The sequence below is a fragment of the Diplotaxodon limnothrissa genome, linkage group LG15 (assembly GCF_057381915.1).
Source record: "Diplotaxodon limnothrissa isolate DT_005_m linkage group LG15, D_limnothrissa_male_GT1.1, whole genome shotgun sequence".
NCBI lineage: Eukaryota > Metazoa > Chordata > Actinopteri > Cichliformes > Cichlidae > Diplotaxodon > Diplotaxodon limnothrissa.
The window spans coordinates 6,916,953-6,935,415 of NC_140610.1; the positions used below are offsets into that span (position 1 = coordinate 6,916,953).

At 40.4% G+C, this 18,463-nt stretch overlaps 1 protein-coding gene and 1 long non-coding RNA gene across 7 annotated transcripts in view; one reads left to right on the top strand and one right to left on the bottom strand.

Moving 5' to 3' along the window:
- Window positions 1-9,364: 9,364 nt before the first annotated feature.
- LOC146616920 (uncharacterized) lies at window positions 9,365-15,220 on the top strand. The gene is made up of 3 exons (XR_014906897.1): window positions 9,365-9,640; window positions 12,231-12,418; window positions 14,719-15,220. It is a non-coding gene; the product is annotated as an uncharacterized LOC146616920 (long non-coding RNA).
- Window positions 15,082-18,463, bottom strand: part of epb41l2 (erythrocyte membrane protein band 4.1-like 2) — a 53,046-nt gene continuing 49,664 nt past the window's right edge. For all 6 annotated transcript variants that reach the window (XM_085373577.1, XM_085373575.1, XM_085373576.1 and 3 more), the window contains one exon: window positions 15,082-18,383. The gene's annotated coding sequence lies outside the window, so the exon portion shown is untranslated. The remainder of the gene's footprint in view (window positions 18,384-18,463) is intronic.

Genomic DNA, 18,463 nt, shown 5'->3' on the forward strand with positions numbered 1-18,463 from the left:
ATTTTGGATTTTGTTACACTGTATTTCTAAAGTGGTGACTGCTCAGCTTGCATGACTCAAAGTTGTAACAGTCTCCGACTATGTATGTTCCACTCTGGCAGGTAAGACGACGCCTGGATGATTTGAGCGATGTGATTTCATCTGTTTCCATCGCTAAAACATGGATAATCAAGTTCAGGATGGGAAAGCTGTTTGATCAGTGCAAGAAAATAACAAAGTGGAGCTACACCAAAATTGAAACAGATCAAAGAAGGGCTTTGATGAACGGCTGTCTCCACAGTGCTTGGTGATGTAATTTGGGGGATTTTTCTTATCAAAGAAGGAAGGAAGTTATAACAGTGTCTGCAACCAGAAGGACACGATGCAAAATAATAAAATCAGGGTACAGGTGACAGGGTTTAATAAGGTGTTCTAAAATCCCAACCACTGCATGACAGAGTTACTGGATCTCCTTACTAAATGGGTCAAGTATTCAGAGTTTACTTTTAATTTGTCTTTACATAAACATATCGCTTTGTGAAAGCGCGGTGCAGTTTTATGGTCGGCAACAAGAAAACTGCACTCAGTTCATTTCCTTGCTTCACCTCCATAACAGCGTCTTTAATACACAACGCAGGAGCAATTTAATCCTCTGCAGCTCCACAGGAACTGATGTTCACTGCCTCAAAACTGTAATCACAGTTTGTCGGCGATACTGAGGCAACAAGCGAAAAGCCACAAATACTGAGACTGGACTGTGGAGGTGGCTTGTGTGTTCTCAAAAATGTGAATAATGCCAGTGGAGATCCCATAAAGATATACTTAAATTAATCTTTGAAAATAATATGCAGTGTGACTCAGAAAAATATGTCGAGTATGTGTCAAAATAACTGTCAGGGAGGTCTTTTTTAGCTTAGTCAGAAAGCTGACAAACCAAGGCATTGCATCATGTTGATGCAAAAAAAAAAAAAAAATGCTCATCAGCAGTGCCCCCAAAGACACAATCAGACAAAAAGCACTGCAAAAATCTCTCAGTGACACATTTGTGCTGTTAAGTCATTCGTGAACTCAGAAGTCAGAGGCTCAGTAATCTGTTCCTTACTCCTTACTTGGTAGTATGATTTGAAATTTAAATATTGTGGTAATATGACAGTCGCCAAGTTAAATCCTGTGCCACGCTGCAAATCAATTCCTGTGCCGGAGGGGTTCACATAAAGAGAGCGCCGTAACACCTTGATGCAGAAGCCTAAATCCATCTCAAGCCCATGAGGCTTTTCCTGGCAGCCGCACTACTGTTGATATTTGAAATCAGTGAGGTTGGTGTTATTTCCTCCCTTCTTTGTGTGCGTCAATACACATCGATATATTAGTGAATACACACTGCAGCTGAGTAATCAGAGGTAAATGTCACACATCTTACATAATGCCCGAAGCTTTGAATCTCATTAACAAAGCCCCAGTAACTATGGCGATGAGCATCATCGGAGACCCCCGATGTAACTTATGCTAAAAAGGCCAAGAGGTTGCCATGACAACTAGAACAAAAACAAGGGTGAGAAAGTTGGAGCTGGTTTATTGAAGCCATGATACGTACACAAACACACACGGACACTCAAAGGCCTTTATGCTCAAATGGGCACTAATATGTCAATAGGGTCCAGAAAAAAACATGTTAAGATGTTAGTCTTTTCCTTCCAGTTCCTTTTTATCATCATCATCACTCTGTGCTCCAGGCTCATCCCTCAGCATGTGAACACCCTCGCTCTCTCTCTCTCTCACACACACACACACACACACACACACACACACAGTAGGTCTGTAATGACAGCCAGACTGGAGCTTGTTAGCACAAATTCACATGAATGTTAAACAGCACGAATATCACTACCAACGTGAGATCATATAAATACAGGATTATTTAAATATGACATGTTATGTCCTGTCATCTCAGTCAATTTATAACAACAACATTATGGCTCATGAAGGTTTTCACTACACTTAAATGCAGATCAACTTTAGACTGTATATAAAAGATGAACACTGTGAAGCCAATCATTAGTTTGCTCTCTTTCCCGCTTTGTCATTTACTTTTTTTCCAAGGTGGCTCCTTCGTGGTTTCCCTGCCACTCAGTCAGTCACTCACCTGTCGGCATTCAGCTCGTCAACTCACCTGCAACTCATCAGTAGCTCTGGAAGCAGAGTATTTAAGAGTGAAGCACAGACTCAGTTATCAAAAAATCCTTGCATCAGCCAGGTAACATGCTTGCCCGCAGTCTGTTCCGTCCGTCCGTCCGTCCGTCCGTCCGTCCGTCCGTCCGTCCTAACCTGTTTCTCATTCCCTAAGCTGAAGATAAACCCATAAAAACTTTTCAGTGCTCAGCATGTGGGTCCATCCTTCTATCCTTTTATAACAGATATGGCATACTAAACTACCCCATATGGGCAGATCTAGTGGGCCACCTACAAAAGCTGCTCAGCCATGTAAACCCACGCCACGAAGCTCCCAGCTCACAGTTTTGGTGCTGATGTTAATGCCAGAGGAGGTTTGCAACTCTGCAGAGAGTTGATGACTTTCATGCAGTCTAAGACCTCGCTCGGTAACTTTAAGTGGTCTGAACTGTGTCCTTTCATAATAAACAGTAAACTGTGACGCTGCTACGCTGGTCATTTTAAACCACTTCAAGGTCACTTTAAATCATTCAACTGTAAATTGTAAATTTAGATTGTTATTGATCCTTTTACCTTTAATTTAAAGTATATATTTATACCTTTTACTTTTCCCTTAGTCTTAAAATGTATATTTATTTCTTACTCTTCTTATATTTATTGTTGTCTTTTGCACTGAATGGAACTGGAGCCTCCTCGTCTCATCTCTCTATATACTCTACTTTATGTAGCAGAGATGACAATAAAGTTTACTTTGATTTTAATAATGGAATGTAATCAGGCAAGCCATTATCTGCTAGAAACAGATTGTTGTGTGTTACACCTAAATAAAACCAACTCCACTCCATAGTTGAGCTGAACCTTAGCAGCTCGGTTCAAATATGATATGTTTAAAGTGTTTTGAATTTTGAATACTCCAGACAGAGTTGAACTTTGCTCTTATGAAAATACATTATATTTAGTGATGTAAACTAATTGGTGGGGGAAATGAATGTAGAAAATCGATGGCATTAAATTACTGTAATGGATTCATAGACAGTAGAGGTCATTTAAAGTAAAATATCATTACAATGTTGGACATTAAATATTTACCACCTTTCTCTTTTTTTAATGCATTTATTTAACTGAATGAATACTTGAGCGGAAGATTGATGAATAATGACCAGCAACTTACCATTAGTGATTATTATAGTCAGTATTAACCCATTCTTGGTCATGGACAAGGGAGGAGAAACTATATATCCCAAGGCTCAGAGTCAAACTAGCTTCCAGAGACAACAGGCACAGCAAGGCAGTAATTCACTGGAAGGAAGTAAACAAGTGGGGGATGTGCAATATTGTAAGATCGGTTCACTTTTGAAGGGTTTAACTGATGTCTGCTTTTAGATTTCAAAGGGCAAGCACCGATTTCCTTGCTTTCCCACACTAAATGCAACTACATTGATCATTTGGCTGATCTCCTGGAACTGCAACAGAAAAGAGACACTGATGATAAGGTACAATGATTAATTGTACTTTTTTTTTTTTTTCAAATTTCAAAACATCATTGCCAAAAGCAGCAATAATATCTGTTTTTGTGCTCAATTCAGCCTCAAGGTTTAAATCTTACTTTCGTTTTAATGCCAAGGGGAAAAAAACTGTGGGAGTTATTGTTCTCCTGGCATCGATTATGATAATATGCTGTATATGCCTGACATCTTTATTCAGTTTGTCATGCATCTCTATGTTTTGTTACAGCAACAAAATCTCTGACTCATGACTCCTCTCTTTACCTCCTGATGGGCGTTTGTTTTGTTTTGGATTTTTTAATCTATAAAACAATACTGGATTAACTTACAGTTTTTCTCAGTAACTTTCTCTGTATCAGCTTGAACAGTTACCAGCAACGCTCCTCCAAATGGTTGCTTTTAATGTGCCCAGGGTGTTGACAGATTTTCTTATTAAGCACCTTGGACATAAAACACTGCAAAAAGATCAGAGGTTTTTTGTTTTGGATATATGCATATTGCATGTCATGTTGTATGCTCTGCATTTTAAGTTGTTTGTATTTTTATTATGTTTGGAGTTTGTGTTTCTGCTGCCTTGGCTAGGTCTCCCTTGAGAAGGTGACCTCTGTGGGACCTAAATCAAGGTAAACCAATAAACACTGGCCATGTAGTAAGCTGCGCGTCCACTAAAAGATCTTTCCACACAAGCAAGCATGTTACATAACACTCAGAAAAACTTAGGAAAAGATATTGCAGATTTCAAATTGTAATGTTTTACACACCATGGTGAACTCAAATGATGTTTATGTGTGTTGTTCTTTTTGCTGTTTCCCTCCACTTGGCCTTAGCACAATGTGGCAGACGGGGAGAGATGACTTGGATTCATCTCACTGTACAATCAATGAAACACAGGATCCGTTCCCACAGTGCTGACGACAAAAACATGATCTTCCGCCCACACAAACAGATGCACACATCCAACTCCACTCATCAAAGTGGATGCTGCCTCATACCTACAGCAGCAATCAGACAAAGAGGTGAGGCAGGATTCCTCTTTTTTCTGTGAATGTTGGTAACAAAAACACACTTTGCTGAAGGTTGACTTCAAAGTAGGCAGAAATAAAAATGTGAATGTTACGTCCCCCCGAAGGGGTCTAGGCATGCGAGTGAGGGGACCAGTAACAAATGAGTCCAGAACAGAATGAAAGGAAAACAGACAGGTGTTTTTAGTAAATAAAATAGTCTTTATTATAGATAATCATAACATAAAGAGCCGGCAACGCCGTTTTACCAATAACACTTGGAAAAAGGGAAAAAAAGGTTGCAACAACAAAGAACACAACAACCAAACAAACTCCACACCACGAGGAGGCACTTCCAGGGGCCCACAAGCTCACCCTATCACTAGCAGCAGCTAGTAGTGATGTGACGTTCTGTATCGAGGCTTCGAAGCTTGTGTCGAGTAATGGAGGGGGCGTTTCCGCGATGCGCGTATCGAGGCTTGCTTCATTTATGGGAGGAGCTGAAAATGATGACGTCCGAAGCCTCGCCGCCCGGCTGTACCACGTGACTGGTTCATGAAGTGGTTCGAACTTTGCCGCGAGATATGACAGCGATATAAACCCCTCAGACTTCATTCAAAATGTAGGTGTTTGATGGAGAGTTGCGGTTAGTGAGAGTTAGAGACAGTTTGGAGGTTTATGAGAGTGAGGAGAGAAAGTCAGGAGAGAATGGAGCCAGCTAAGAAGAGGAGGATGTCCTCCCCTGTGTGGGAACATTGTGATTTTATTCCTCCCAACAAGTTATGTAAATTTCTACAGAAGATGTATTTTCATAATACTGATGGTGCAATACAATTTATGTTAAGCGGCTTTACTTTTGTACAAGGTGAAGTGTTTGCTATGTGCCAGGGAGCTGGGATATAACAACAACACCTCATCCATGCTTAGGCACTACAGAGCTTCGCATGAGAATAAGGGGAACACCGATTATGGAGCAGGACCAGGTGAGCCATCAAATGCCATGATAATATAGCATGCAGTAATGTTACTAAATGATATAACAATATTATACAGCTGTTATAAGTTACGTGTGTGATATTTATATTTGTGCTTTGTCTTTATTGTCTTTCCTCAGGAGAACAATCTCAAATAGATGAAGACCTGGTTAGCATGGTGATTGAGCCATTTAGCATTGTGGAGGACAAAGGATTTAAAAGATTTGTTAAATCATTAAATCCTAGCTATGTTCTCCCCACTAAAAAGGTCATAAAAGCAGTGAAAATGTAGTTTTTACAGAATAAAATGTGAACAGGCAGGACTGAGGCTCAGTGTGTAGCTGTCCATACCTCAGTGTTACAAAAGCACAACTACTGTCCACACCCCAACTACACCTCACCTCACAGTAAATGATCATTTCCATTTTAAGCATTTCCAAATAATCATTTTCCATACTGCCAGTATAAATATACACAGTATACTGCCATCACTACAATATACATGTTTTACACACTCCTTTTGTTGTTGACATTTACAAGCTGTGTGCAAAAGGCCACACTCTTCAAATTCATGCCAACTAATATTTTTATGTCCAGTAGGTGTCCTACTAGAGCAAATGAAGCTTCAAGAAGCTTTGCGCTGGAGTGAACCAATTGGATGAAAAGCTTCAGTGCTTCATGAAGCTTCATCTGCCCATCACTAGCAGCTAGCTTTACTGCTGCCGAGGCCCACAAGCCCACACTACTCACGTAAAGCAGCTATACTATTTCCACAACTCCACACTTCAGGCAGGATAACTACACACCAAGAACACCCCACACTGCTCACAGCTCATCCCCAGCTTATATGACCTCAGAGAGGATGATTGCCGACTGGGCCCAGGTGGTAAATGAGTCCAATGAGCAGCAGCTGTGTCCTGGGGAGAGAGAAGAGCAAGAGAGAGACAGAGGGGTGGAGCAAGAGAGGAGGAGGCAGAGAAAAACACCAAGCCCACACAAGGGCAGTATCAGGAGGCCCAGCTAGGGCTGTAACAGTGGAGAAACACCCAGAGTGTTGATAATGTGTTCCTGAGACAGCCTCAGGATCACTGCTGTCCCAAAATCCCGACCCATTGCAGAAGCCACATTTCTGGCAGCTCCCAGCCAGTTTCTGCTGATTACATTTGGTTAATCGAGTTTGGTCTTGTTTCTTGCTTGTGCGCATTTTCTTTCATTTCAGAATTTTATCTACGCTCACTTTGTCAGCAGCAGCACACAAGAGAAAATAAGAGACAATCACAAAGAAACAAGACTGACTGAAGGGCTGGTTAGTTTGGCAGCAACAGTGGTGCTGGGGAAAAAAACAACCCTTCTTTTTCTTCTTTTCTGTTGCTTGTCTCAGTCCAGAGGAAATGGCAAAATGGGCCAAAATTCCTCCTGCGTGTCGAGGGAGGAAATGTTTAGCCAGGGTTATGGCTGCTTTCAGGAGATTTTTCAACAGATTAGTTTCAATTCCTCTTCTCACAAGAGCCACATTAATGTTTTATCAGCCATATCTAAATAATGAATGTAACTTTTGCGTTCTTTTTTTTTGTTTGTTTTTCCATTTGTTTTTTTCATTTGCCTAATTTAATTAAACATGCATGTATACATCCATGCATGATACATGCATCAAACTACCAGAAAAAAACAGAACGCTATACAACCTTCAAAGACGCCACAGCCTCCACCCTTCTTTCAAACAAACTTAATAAGTTATATTGATGTTGATGGCAGCATCACACAGTTAACCTGAGTTCTTACTGGCTGTAGCCAGATTGTGTCTGTGATTTCACCCAAAAGCCTGAAAGCAATGTTCTGTTTAAATGTTTGATGGGGAGACTGGAAGCAGAATGTCAAACTGCAAAAAGGACAAAGATACTTAAACTTTGTCACATACAAGCAAGGATACATCACTCAGCATAACATTATGACCACCTGCCTAATATTGTGTTGGTGCCCAAACAGCAACAAACAGTGATGCACTGTGTATTTTCTTGCCTTTCTATCAGATCCAGCATTACCTTCTTAGGCAATTTGAGTTACAGTAGCTCACCTGTTAGATTGGACCACAGGGGCCAACTTCGCTCCATGACCCTGTCACTGGTTCACCACTCTTTGTTTCTTCGACCACTATGGATACAGACGACTACAGACCATGAACACCCTACAAGAGCTCCCTCCATTCCACCACATCCCAAAGGTGCTCTATTGGATCATGTTCAAGAAACTAACTAAGCTAAGTAACATGGACAATCTTGAATTATCCAATTTTGTTGAGACTGGATGAGTTATAGCCTCAGTTTCCTGTTCTTGGCTGAGAAGTTGAGTGTAGCCAGTGTGGTCGTCTGCTGCAAGGTTTAATGTTTTGTACTATCACACGTGCTCTTCTGCAGACCTTGGTTGTAATGAGTGGTTATTTGAGTTACTGTTCCCTTCCTATCAGCTCAAAGCCATCTATCCTCTGACACCAACAAGGTATTTTGACACAGGAAGCTGCCAATAACTGGATCTTTTTTTTTTTCAGACAGTTCTCTGTAAATCCTAGAGATATTTGTGTGGGGCAATCCCTGTAGATCAGCAGTCAGACCAATCTGTCTGGCACCAACCATGTGGCAGAACCGTGTCAGACTAAACAAAATCGCCTTTCTTCCCCCAATTTGTTGCTCAGTTTGAACTTCAGTGTTTTTTTGACCATGTCTACATGCCTAAATACATTGGGTTGCTGCCATGTGACTGGCTGATTATATATTTGTGTGATCGAGCACCTGAATAGGTGTACCCAATAAAGTTTGTGGTGAGTGTGGTGTGACCTGTGAGCCAAGAAAAAAAACAAACTTGTGCCTGTGACTGATTACGGAGATATATTGTATATGTCTAAGTAGCTAGATAAAATAAAAGATGAAACATCTTCACGAAATTTAAAGAAGTCCAGCTAGTTTATTTCCAAGATCCTTAGACTACCATGACCTGGATGACAGAGAACCTACACAGATTGCATATGCATGCCATGTATCTCTGCATTTTAATGCAAACTGTCTGATTCAGTACTGCATTCTTTGTGATTTAGTGGCATGGTCAGCAGGCCACTGGTGTGAAAGTCTCTGAGCAACCATCAGAAACAGACTCCATGAGGGTGGCCTGAGGACCCAACATCCTCTAGTGGGCCCCGTGCTCACCAGCACTAGAGCCTGTTTGAGACGCTCCACCACCACAATCTTTATAAGGATAAGCTAAAGAGAATGGATGGATGGATATGTTGTAGTGATATCGTCCAGATTACGGTTATCAGTTGTGTTTGAAACTAATCAGTGATGCCATCAACCAAAACGGCATCAGTGTTTGTTGGTGCAGAGAGTGTTCGAAAGCAGAGAAAGGCAAAAGAGTTGAGAGAACAGCTGAAAAACTGCATGTGTTGTGAGGTTTTCTTTTATGACGCAGTAAGCACAAAGGTCTAAGGTTCAATGATCAACACTGCAGAAAGCCACAGTGCACACAAACAAGCACAGAAGCATAACATGTAAATTATTTCCCAGATTCAAACGGTTTAAGGACACCAGTGCATACAGTAACATGCACCAATCCTCTTACTAAACACACACACACACACACACACACACACACACGGTCCAGTAAAACTAATCTTACTAATCACACGGTTCGACTGTTGAAACAGAACAAAGTTCACATTGTCAACAGCAGTGCTGTTTCTCCCAATCAAAGTGAGTCGGGGACAGAGAAACACAGGAAGCAAACACACTAAAAAGAAGAAACAAAGAACTGGACTTCTTTTAGCTCATTTTCTCACTGTGGAAATAAAAACACGAGATTTATTTTTCCTGCATAATCTCAGCGGCGTCAGGAGCAACTGACTGATTTCTTTAAAAGACAGCTTAACGTCAGCAAGGACAAAACTCATTAATCTCTGGAGAACATCTGTAGGTCATTTCCACCTAAAGGCCTTCAAAGCTGCATTACTGGGGGCCTAAAAACCGTAAGTAGATTTGGTTGTAGTGTTAATGATAACTGTGAGTGTGATTCATGTTTTGTATAGGTGATCCTGCTTTATCTGTACTGACTGTACACGTTCGTATGGACAAAATGAGCACAAGGTTTCATGGCCAAAGAGTGAAACAGTCACAAATGTGCAAGCTATTTGTCCGTGGACATGAACTGTATGAACTGTACTTTAAGTGGAAGTACATTTCTTGCTTGCATCGTGCATGTTTTCAACGCTCCTCTGAGGGGACACGTAACCCAGGCAACCAAGAAAAAAAGTGGTGAAACTGCCGTGAACTTTTGTATTTTAGTCTAAACCATGACCGAGATCAAACAGTCTTGTTCCTAATACAAAGCTTTTGGGAACATGCCACTCAGAGCGCATCTGGAAAGTACTCACAGCACCTCACATGACCACATTTTGTCATCATACAGCCTTCTTCCAAAACAGATTTATTTTTTATTTCACCCCATAATGAGAAAGTGGGAAAAAATAGCTTTAAACTGCAATTTTGTTAAAAATCAAACAACTTTATAACGTGTACATAAGCTGTCGCAGCCTTCCCTCGATACTTTGTTTTAAAAAAAGTAACAACTCTGCAGTGTGAATATTTTCCAAATGCACTGTGTGTACATGGACACAAGTGAATCCATAAAAGCACATGTTCATGTGAATGAGGGAAAACACGTGCGAAGGAACTCGAACAATAGATTACATGTTACAGTTATCATTTCATAACCTGCACTGAGACCGACAAGGCCGCTTGAAAGGGATGAAAACTATGATTCAAGTTTCAGCAAGGTTAGCTGAACCTGCAGGGAATTATTATTTTAAATAAATATCATTCTAAACTTTGTATCAAAACCAGTGTTTGAAACACAAAATATATAAATGTCATGACTGCAAAGGATTATCCATAATTTAGACTATAGAGGCTTTAACACCAAGCATGGAAGCAACATTGCTGCAAGTCTGGAGTGTTGCATTGTCACAGTTTACACTTCTAATCATATAGAAATACATATTTAAGCAATCACCCATCTGTGTAGTGTCCAGATGTCCATTCCTGGATGAGTACAGCCTGCAGCTGTGCAATGGTCATTGATTGCGGTTGCCTCTGATGAGCACACAGCATGTCCTAGGCAAGTTCAAAAGAAAACCTATCAGGATTAAATGCTGATCAAAGACGTTCCCCGATATGTCCCTTTTTGTTGTGTTGTAGTTTTTAACCATACGGTGCAATGACAATACAGTTTATTCTGAATCTGATCCAAAGGGACAGCTACTCTGGTTGTGTATGTTCTAAGATCATTGGTTTGAGAATGTATACAAGTTTATTCAGTTCCACCCTTAACTAAAACCAATCAACCAGAAGCGAAAACTACACACAGAATGGTTGTACTGAGAAATCAATTTAAAAGAAATTTGGAACACGTTTCTTATTTGATGTCTGGTGTTTATTCCAACCTTTGATTGGCATACACACGCTTGGCTACTAAAAATAGTCTGCTTTTATTAACCCTTTAAAGCCTGAACCATGAAATAATTGCCAGGCAATTGTAATTCTGAAAATAAAGTTCTATTTTCAATTCAATTTTATTTGAATTTTATTTTCTTTATATTGCAAGGTAGACCCTACAATGATAAAACAAAGAAACCCCCAACAATCACATGATCCCCTATGAGCAAGCACTTTGGCGACAGTGGGAAGGAAAAACTCCCAGGCTCAGGGAGAGGTGGCCAATTCACATATTTGAGTTTTAATTTATATCATATTTGTTGTTGGGTTTTGTTTTGGCAAAATATTTATTACTAAATTTATTTTTTTTATTTTTTTCAGAGGGGTTAGTCTCAAAAACTCATGTATCAAATATGATACACTAGGTGTGGGGGGTTAAGCTGGTACTTGCTAGTGTACGTTTCTTGTACAGTAAATGCTTCATACTACAAAAGCAGCTGCAGACCAAAGAGATTTTGGGCTTTAACTGAAAGAAAAGTCGTCAGCACTACTGTTACTTATTTGTTATTTAACCTAAAACTTAGCTGTTGTCGGTCCGACACATTAAAGTACTCGCGTTGATGTGTTCTGTGATCATATCGCCACAGCAGACCTGATGTTAAGATAAGATAAGATAAGATAAGATAACCTTTATTAGTCCCACACGTGGGAAATTTGTTTTGTCACAGCAGGAAGTGGACAGTGCAAGAGTTATGAGGCAAAAATTAGAATACAATAAGAATAAATACAGTACACAACTGTACAGAATAGAATAAAATAAAATACTATATACAGTAGAATAAAATAAAATAAATATACAATAAGATAAAAATAGAATACAAATACAAATACTATATACAACTGAGTAAAAATACAACGATGACAGAAAGGATTATTGCACTTAGTATTATTGCATATGTATGGATGTGTGTGCTTGATCAGTTAAAGTCTTTATTATGGAGTCTGACAGCAGTGGGGAGGAAAGACCTGCGAAATCTCTCCGTCCCACACCGTGGGTGCCGCAGTCTCCCACTGAAGGAGCTGCTCAGTGCTGTCACAGTTCTCCCCGTTTCTGTTGCTTCACAGGACTAACATGGCTGTGCTGACTTCCCCCTGGGCTGATCTGGCTCTGTTCCTGCAGGGAAGCATCACGATGTCAAACAGTGATGCAGGCAGCTTTTTTCCAGTGTGGCTGTTTGGACTGATGCTCTTCCTGTCTGTCTCTCTGCTGCTGCTAGCACTGATCATCCTCCTCAGTTGGAAACTCAGACAGGGTGGGCATTTCTCATACTCACTCACAGTATTATTTGAACAGTATATTACAACTCACGTGACCCACAGGTAAACAACAAAGAGCCCAAACTAAACTACACTCTGACAATTAGTTACACTGGCCTGGTTTTTGTGGATGCGTAGTGAGAGAGGACTGCCACAGGCTTTAGATTACTCAACACATGAAAAACCTGGAAACATGCCTTTTCCTTCATCTATATGTGTGCACAGGTGTTGCTTTTGCCGGCTAAATCGGACCCATTTGTTCTTTGTGCGGCCGTAAAACATAGACGTGTACACACATCCTGTTATGATCATGGCTGTGCTTTCACCATCTGCTCTGGTTCAAAGTGGATATATTAATAAAAAGATTATTCATGTGTAGAAAAATCAATCATGGGGAACTCCAGCTGCTTTTTGAGAAAATCTGACTCTTTTGTGACCCGTTTTTAAAAGAATCATGTGGGAATGACTGCTGGGCGTGATTGGCATCAAAGCAAGAAAGTGTGCAATTTTTTGTGATTTTACATTGTCTGCTGTTTATTCGCATGCTAATTACAATCATTTACAGGTAATCAAACGCATACTGTTTGTCAGTGGTGCTCAAATTACACAAAGCTTCTATTTATGTTGGTGAGAAACAAATCTGGGTCTGTGTTCTAGATGGCAAATCACAACAGTAGAAAGAGTTTTACAGACATTTTACTATTTGATGAAAAATATTAGCTCATTTTGAATTTAATGTGTGTCAAAGTTGGGGAAAGTGCAACAAAAGGCTGGAAAAGTAAAAGAAAAAGCCAGAGGAACATTTAGCAACTAATTAGGTTAATTGCCATCACGGTGTTAAAAACAGACATGATTCTGGCACGGAAACTACTTCATGGGCTCAGGAACACTTCCTGTAATCACTGTCTGTGAATACTGTGCCATCCACACATGCAGGTTAAAGCTTTATTGTGCAAAGACGAAGCCATACGTGAACATGAACTCATGAGACAGAGTGGAAAACTGTTCTGTGGTCAAAGTTTGAAATTCTTTTTGGAAAACATGGACACTGCATAAAGAGGTGAATTGTTGAGTGCCGAATTGTTATACGCACTCAGTTCAAAAGCCTGCATCTGGTACCACACAAGGTACCAGCATTGCTAAAAGATAAAAACAAAAAAAGGAAAGTGGCAGTGAGCGTCAGTTTCCTTGGTGAAAATGCCTTGTTGATGTTACAGAAGACTGGTCAGACTTCTTCAAGCAACATAAACTCAAATAGCCACTGCTTACAACCAAGGTATGCAGAAGAGCATCTCTGAACACACAGCACATCAGACTGTACCAGCAGTTTAGGCTGCTGCTGGTGCTATAATGATGTAGGGGATATTTTCATGGCACAGTTTGGGGCCTCTTAACACCAACTGAGCATTTTTTAAGCAGAGCCTACTATACCTAAGTACTTGCCTGGTGCTGGGCAACCACACAGTGGCAGCACCGAGCACAGCAGGCAGTCCCTAAAACAAAAGAACTCGTAATAGAGGCGCAGAGAGCTCCACTCCCATCTCATTGGAGATGGTCAATGGAGAACAGGTGGAATATGTCTCCACCTTCAGGTTTCTGGGCACCCACATCTCCACTGATCTCACCTGGACCCACAACACCAATGTTCTAGTAAGGAAGGGCCAACAGTGGCTGCACTTCCTCCATGTCCTCAGGAAGAACAACCTGGACCACAAGCTGCTGCCAGCCTTCTACCTTGCTTGAATGGAGAGCGTGCTCTCCTATACTGCCTGGGTGTTTGGTACTCAGTTGATAACTGAGGGAAAAAAGGCTGTGCACAGTGTAAATTAACACTGCCCAGAAAAATCATCTACTACCCTCTGCCACCCCTGGAGGCTATCCTTAAATCCTCCAGTCTCAAGACAACTAGGGTCATCACAGGTGACCATTTGCACCCCACCCACCACCCGTTTGCCCCACTGCCCTCTGGTCGGTGCCTTGGGTCAATCAGGTCCCACACCTCCAGACTCACTAACAGCTTTTTCCCCTGGGCCATTCTGTTAACCAACACCATCGCCCCACGCAGAACTGAAATGACAAGCCTGTGGCACCAAGATTTCAACTGATGAAAATAATGTCTAAATTAATTCAAAGTGGAATATATAAAACTTATATAAAATATTGTATAAATAACAAAATTAAACTTCATTCTAGTTACAATAGTAAATGTTAAAAAGACTAAAATATTACACATAGAGCTCATAACATTCCAGTTTTCTTCTGTTTTTAGTCTTCATCTCTAATCTTTCATCCACAGCTGACGCTGATCTGTTGAAGCTAGCGCAGGACAGAAGCTCCATCAGCGCCACCCACAGGCATGTCCACAGAGGACGGCACAGAAGAAATACTGGATCTCATTTCTGCGCCTGACAGTCATGAACGGACACATTTTAACACAAATGAAGGAACACCCTCTGTATATGACACTATGTGCTCTCTCCTGAGGGGCCACATCATGCTGGACATTGAAGACACCGACGTCGTCTGCCTCACCCGACTGACATGAATTAAAAAGCATAATTTACACATGGATTTAAGTTTTAGGTATTATGTCTAATAAATATGCTGCACACATTTTCAATCACACTTCCAAGGAAATGAATGAGGAAATGAAGCGAGTATAACAATCCTTTATTTAAACAGTGTTACACAGGGGGGAGGAGTGGCTGTGTGGGGGGAGATACAAGACATTTAAGCTGCTAGACAGAAAAAACCCTACTGGTGATCACTGGTTAGCTAACAGAGAGCAATGAGGCAGTTGGTAGGTTTTCCAAAATGAGTTTCTGTAAAGTTTCCTTTGTTTGTGTGAGTTTTATTTTATTAATAAAATATAAAAACTGTGCTGGTTTCCCGTTTCTCCAGAGTGTGAAACAAAGCCTGAGATTTAAGTGTTCAGAGGATCCTCCAATTATAACCTGCTATGACACCATGTGGATTTAACGTTCTCTGATGTGGATTCACAGGCGTAGAGGTTGGTAAAACTTTTCTTGGTGTAACCTAACGTAACATGACACATTTGGGAAAATCCGATTCCGCAGCCTCAAAGCTCATGTGATTGGCTAAGAGAGCCCAGAAGAACCCGGAAAAGCGGTTAAAGCTGGGGCTAAACGTACAAAAAGGAAAACAGTGGCAGAAATTTCCATTTGTAGTGGTTTTCAAAAAAAACAACGACACTGCAACAATTTTACAAATATGCAAAATGGAGGGGGAACAAGAAATCCCACCTTTAAACAACTAGATCACAGAGAAAAGATGAGAAATTATGAAAAAGAAAAATCTACAAATGTGGTCACTGTGATATTACCAAAGGCTTTTTTTCTTTTTGTTTGTTTTTTGGAACATCAAAAGCTTCCAAAGCTGCCTAGTGTTGCACGGTTTACATTTTTATAAAGAAAAAAAAAATGCTTTTCTGCTGCTTTGTCTCTTTACAAGAGGGTTCGAGGTTAAAGCTTCCCCCTCGTGGAATGTCATTTAACTGCATAGTAGAGCTCAGACCTGCGTTTCCTGATTTTAAAAAAGCTTCAGCTCTCAGTTTGATGAGCACGCTTAACTACAAAAGTTTTAAAATGGGTCAAATTGGGCAGTGATTACTCATCAAGTTAAAAAGCTGATTAGCAGTTTTTTCTTCCTTTTTTATTTCTAAAAATGAAATAAAATATCCTTTTGTCTCCCATTTAAAACACGTCCAGTCAAAGAGGGAGACGTAGATTAATCCAGACCAGTCTAAGGTGGAATGTTTATTATACTAAAATCAGTGGCACTTCTTCACTTACAATCAGCTAAATTTCAGGAGAACATGACTTTGCCTTTATGCTGCTTATGCTAAAAATGCGCGTCAAAATAAATGCACGAGACCAAGCACCTAGCACATTTAATGCCCCCAATATTTACACAAAGCTACAATTTAGTTCACTTTCTTTTTTTGTTTTTTGCAGAGTAAAAGGACAGAAAATGAATAAAACATAATGAGTTTCCATTTAGGGGGTTTCAAGAGCACTTCAAACCCTCTGATACACTTCCCTTTAAGCTGCATTTTGGCTGGTGCGTTGTAACTTTTGTTTTTTTTGCCTCAGTTTGAAGTGTGGTGACAGATTCAGAGCGTTGCGGTTTTTTTGTGAACAACGTGGAAATCGGCTGAATGAAATGTAACCAAAATAAAAACAAAAAGAACATGCAGAGAAACGTTTAGCTGTAGTGAAACAGTTACAAAGCAGCCCGACGCGCTGTATGAGCAGAGATAGTCCACACGCTCTCAAACCAATTGACGTGGTAGCGTCCTACCTAGACTCACTCGAGACTCCTGGAAGATTAAACTGCGTGAAGACATGCTGAATTTAATCCCATACTCTATCATATCAAGCAGGTATGAAAAGAAACCGGCGATGAACTGAGCTGAACTACGGCGGCAAACTGGCTCCTTGGCAGTTAGCAGGCTGCATTAATTTGAGTCTGAGCTGCTTTCAAGTCATCCTCATTTTGGTACCTGTGCTAGTTGGAGCACAAAACTCATTCTGAATAATTTAAATAGCAGTGTTAATTTTGCATTATGCATTAAGCCTTCAGAATATTAAAATACTTCACTGTGGGATACAAGAAAACATGCATTATTATTCAAATTCTCTTTTATTCCCTGGTACTTATCGGGCAATCTCCCAATTATCCTTCACTTTACAGCTCCGGTCTCCCAATCCAAAGTCAGTTTATGTCTCCCTCGCTCCCCCTCAGGCCCAGCGGGAATGGTTAGTGTCGTACAGTGGACGAGCCTGGGGAGTGAAAAGCTGCTCCCATTGATAACCTTCATTTTTACTGTGCAGAAGTTGTCATTTTCAGTTCAAATCCACCTTCAGTTTAGCTTAAAAAAAATTTAAAACTGTAAAATTGATGGAATTTATTCCACCTACATTTTCGAACTACTGCTGAAGCTCGCCGACCCTATTTAAAATGTTCAAAACCCGTCTCTTCTTCCAGTTTAGCAAAAAAAGTGAATTGAACTGAAAATGCACTCACTCGGCTGCTAGTCACACACAAGGAATGTGGATGAATAATAACTATACAGGAAAAAAAAAAAAGAAATAACAGAACCAAAAGACCTGGATGACTCTCCTGCAGATGTTGAAATTACAGCTCCCGCTCTTCTCTAATGATCAGGAAGTAGAAGTGATAATGTGAGGTGCAACGTTTCTACCATTCACCTGTGAATATGTGAGAGTGAGTGTGTTATACTAATTTAAAAAAAAAAAAAGAGCAGACCAAGTTGTGACACCCTGTTTCCTTCATGTTCCTTATAAACTATTATATTACTCTCCATTTACATCACCATGAAGCAAGAGGGGGAGCTGTAATTTAACAAGTTACCTTTCTATGCCAATGCACCGGAACCCAAGTACAGGTGCATAACCTCACTGTTATGATAAAAAGCTTTCTCTACTTGAGCATCTCAGCGTGCTGTTATTGTAAGAAACGTTAGCTGAAGGTCATCAGTACTGGTACAAAATGATCAATGCAGGATACAGTTTCATCCAGATTGGTTATCAGTGCATCCCTAGTTTCATCTTTGTGATAGAGGACAAACATGCTATCATCTGTTTATAAAACAGTTACAGAAAAAGCACAACTAAAAAAAAAAAAAAAAAAAAAGCTACAATTGTTATGCTAACAAAGTGGTTCTTTTTGTTCCCTCAGAAACAATGAGAGATTTTTTTTTTCTTTTTCTTGGTTTTGCAGTGAGGGATTTAGATCGCACCACAGACAATAAGAAAGGAAGAGAATGGCAACTTCGGTCCATTTGTCAAACCCTTCTCTCCCTGTTCTTTAAGCTCCTCTTCTTCTCCTCCTCCTCCTCTCCCGTCAGTCAAGGCTGATCGTCGTGGGTGATGAAGGTCGTTCGACAAAGAAAAAACAGTCATGACGGGCCCTTCAGCTCTGGGGAAAAAGAGAGGGGGTGGGGGGTGGGGGAGTAATCAGCCTGGGGCACTGCGATGATGAAACGACACTGGTTTCCT